Source organism: Lactuca virosa, chromosome 1, assembly GCF_052849685.1.
Source record: "Lactuca virosa cultivar CGN04683 chromosome 1, Lactuca_virosa_CGN04683_v6, whole genome shotgun sequence".
Taxonomy (NCBI): domain Eukaryota; kingdom Viridiplantae; phylum Streptophyta; class Magnoliopsida; order Asterales; family Asteraceae; genus Lactuca; species Lactuca virosa.
The window spans coordinates 133,954,648-133,958,540 of record NC_136426.1 but is presented as its reverse complement, the minus strand read 5'-3'; positions in this window follow the sequence as shown (position 1 = coordinate 133,958,540).

Genomic DNA, 3,893 nt, shown 5'->3' with positions numbered 1-3,893 from the left:
ATGATGAAGAATGGTACATGGATGCACCCCGAGGTCTAAAGGGAGTACAACCTCCTTCATGATTGCTTTCAATCGGACCAGGAGAAGAGCAACCAGGACGCCGCCGAGCACAACCTCCTTTCCCCTCATTTTCTTCCTAAGAGCTTGTTTAGATTAGGTTAGTAAGGTTAGGGTTAATCAAAGAGCTTGTTTTGGTTAATTAATGTGGTGAAAGGGAAGTGTTAGAGCTTGTTGACACTTTCAAGTACCAACATATATAGAATTAAGCAAGTATCATGTCATTTTGGAATCGCATTGCTAAGTTGTCTTACATAGAGTTGGAGTCCTTACAATATCAGAATTTAATTCACTTATTTAGTCGCTTACTTTTGTTTTTAATTAGTTGTTCTAATCATTTCATTCAAGTGGAGGATTATGAAGAAGTAAAAGCCATAGGAGGCTATTCCTGATCAAATCAAAGAGGATCCGATCAGCCATGGGGTGACCAAAGATGGAACAACAATCAAGGTTGGGGAGGAAATCACCAGGGAAGCTATCAACCAATTCAAGCACATCAATAGCAACAAAGACCACCTTTTCCACCAAAAAACTTTTAACCAAGGCAACAACAAAATCCCTCCATAACAAGCGGGTTCATCAAGTATGTCCTTAGAGGACATAGTGAAGATTTTGGCAACTAGTACACAAGCTTTACAACAAGAAACAAAAGCAAGCATAAAGAACTCAGAAAAACAAGTTTCAAAGCTTGCTACTTCTGTAAGTAAACTAGAATCTTAAGGAAAGTTGCCCGCCCAAACTGAAACGAACCCAAGGCACAACGTGTGTGCCATCACATTGAGAGGTGGAAAGAGTTACAATGGTCCAAAAGTGTCGGTTGATTAAGATGGAGAAGAAATAGCGGTTGAAGACGCAACCAAAGAAGAGAAGAAGGAAGATAAAACAACCGAAAAGAAACCCTTCATCACTGAATCTAAAGCCACACCTGCTCCATTTCCGGAAAGATTAAAGAGCACGAAGAAATAATGGGAGGAGAGTGAGATCATGCAAATGTTCAAAAAGGTTCAAATCAACATCCCACTCCTCGAGTCCATCAAGCAGGTACCTAGATATGCAAGATTACTTAAGGATATTTGTGTATCTAAAAAGAAAATAAAAGTAAACCAAATTATAATAGTCGGGGAAAATGTATCCGCGGTTTTGCAAAAGAGGATGCCCCCGAAAGGAAGGATCCCGGTGTCTTTACCGTGCCTTGCAAATTGGGGAATCTTTATGTACCTCGAGTCATGCTCGATCTGGGTGCGCCCATAAATGTACTACCATATTCTATTTTTAAATCAATTGGTGTAGGAACATTAAGGAAAATCGGTGTGATCATCCAACTTGCCGACCGGTCAATAGTACACCGAAAAGGTGTACTAGAAGACGTGTTAGTGCAAGTCAATGAATTTGTTTTCCCGGCTGATTTTTATGTTCTAGATATGGGAGATGATGACTCTCCAAGTTCAAGTTCCATACTTTTGGGTAGACCTTTTCTTAAAACTTCTAAAACAAAAATTGATGTCTACAACAGAACTTTAACTATGGAATTTGATGGTGAAGTTATCAACTTCCATATCCATGAAGCAAAAAAGGTTCCTTCCGATGTTCAATCTGTCAATCTTGTGAATATGATCCAGCCCTCAACAAAAAAAGGTTTAAACTTGTCTAACAATGAATTTCTAGAGTTAGTTTTGTCACGAAAACTAGACAGGAACAAAGTCAAAGAACTCGCAAAGGAGTTCGATATAAATAATGAGGTGCTGGAGATTTTGGAGTTTATTGATGACAATAAGCATATGAGGATTGATGAAATGAAGTCCACGCCACCTACAACCAAAGTCAAACCCATTCCACCAGTGGAACAAGCACAAGATTTAGGATCAAAAACTCCACCGAAACCTTTAAAGAATATACATATCGAGAAGGAGGGCACCCAACCGGTCATCAACTCAAATAAACTATCGAAGAAGGAAGAAAAGGAGTTGATAACCCTATTTAATAAATACCAAAAAAGGACTGAGTGGACAATCTCCGATATTAAGGGTTTAAGTCCTTTTTGGTTTGTACGCAAAAAGAAAGCTAAAGGAAGGTTGAAGGTTCCACTAAAGGAGGTGGCGAGAAGGTTGATGTGTTGGAAAGGCTCATATGCTTAGAATAAATCATAGTCCGGGGCCATGTCGAGCCAACGACTTAAAACAAGGGCGGCTAACCGGGAGGCAACCCAGGGGTATTTTCGTCTTTTACTTCAAAACATTTTCGCTTTTTTTGAAGTTTTTAGTTTTTAATGTGCCAAATGTGTTACAACATGTTTTTAAGCCTTCAAAATCAAGCTCGGGGGTACAAAAAATCATTTTTCCGAACGTTTTGGGATTTTGGGGGTTCAAAATTTGGCATTTGCACGCAGAGGCGCACACGGGTCGTGCCCATTTTGGCTTGAAATCAACATGGGCCGTGTTAAAAGTCCAATGCCATTTTCAACCTTTTTTTGCTGGACACGGGCTGTGTCAGTTTAGTGCAAATTAACATGGGTCGTGTTCAAAGTCCAATGCCATTTTTAGAATTTTTTGCTGAACATGACCCGTGTCAGTTTAGTGCAAATCAACATGGGTCGTGTTAATAATGAAATCACCTTCATCCTCAGACAAACATCTCTGATCAGAGTACTTGCCGCCTTACGGCTTAGAGCATCGGTCACCACATTGGCCTTCCCGGGGTGGTATAAAATCTCGCAATCGTAGTCCTTCAGTATGTACAACCACCTTCTCTGTCGCATGTTGAGGTTCTGCTGATCCATCAGATACTTCAAACTTTTGTGGTCAGTAAAAATGGTGCACTGAACTCCGTATAAGTAATGCCTCTAGATTTTGAGGGAAAACACCACCGCCCCCAATTCCAAGTCGTGAGTGGGGTAGTTCGCCTCATGAGGCTTCACCTGCCTCGAGGCATATGCGATCACATGCCCTCTCTGCATCAAAACAACCCCTAACCCTGTGATAGATGCATCACAGTACACCACCAAATCCTCCAGCCTCTCGGGTAGTGCTAAAATCGGGGCCTCACATAGTCTCTGTCTCAAGGTCTCGAAAGCCAACTGCTGACCTGAGCCCCACCGAAATGTCTCATTATTCTTAGTCAAGCGAGTCAAGGGTACGAAAATCTTGGAGAAATCCTGAATAAATCTCCGGTAATACCCTGCTAGGCCCAAGAAGCTACGGATCTTAGATGCATTCTTCGGTATTTCTCATCGAATCACTGTCTCAATACTGGCTTGATCAACCAATATACCCTCTTGGTTGATGATGTGCCCTAAAATCTGTACCTCACATAACCAGAATTCACACTTTGAGAACATGGCATAAAGCTTTTCCGTCCTCAGTGTCTCCAACAGCTCCCTCAAATGCTGCTCATGGTGCTCCTTAGTCTTAGAATAGACCAAGATATCATCGATAAAAACGATCATAGACCGATTCAACATTAGCCTACACACCCTGTTTATGAGGTCTATGAACGTTGTTCGGGGATTAGTGAGCCCGAATGGCATCACCACAAACTCATAGTGACCGTACCAAGTCCTAAAAGTTGTCTTCGATATATCCTCATCCCTAATCCTCATCTGATGGTACCCTGACCGAAGATCAGTCTTGGAAAACCAAGATGCACCCTGAAGTTGATCGAACAAGTCATTGATCCTAGGAAGTGGAGAACAGTTTTTCACTGTTAGCTTGTTCGGCTTCCAATAATCAATGCACATCCTATGTGGCCCGTCCTTCTTCTTGACAAACAGGATCGGTGCTCCCTACGGATAGCTGCTCGGACGGATAAACCCTCGGTCTAGCAGCTCCTGAAGCTGCATA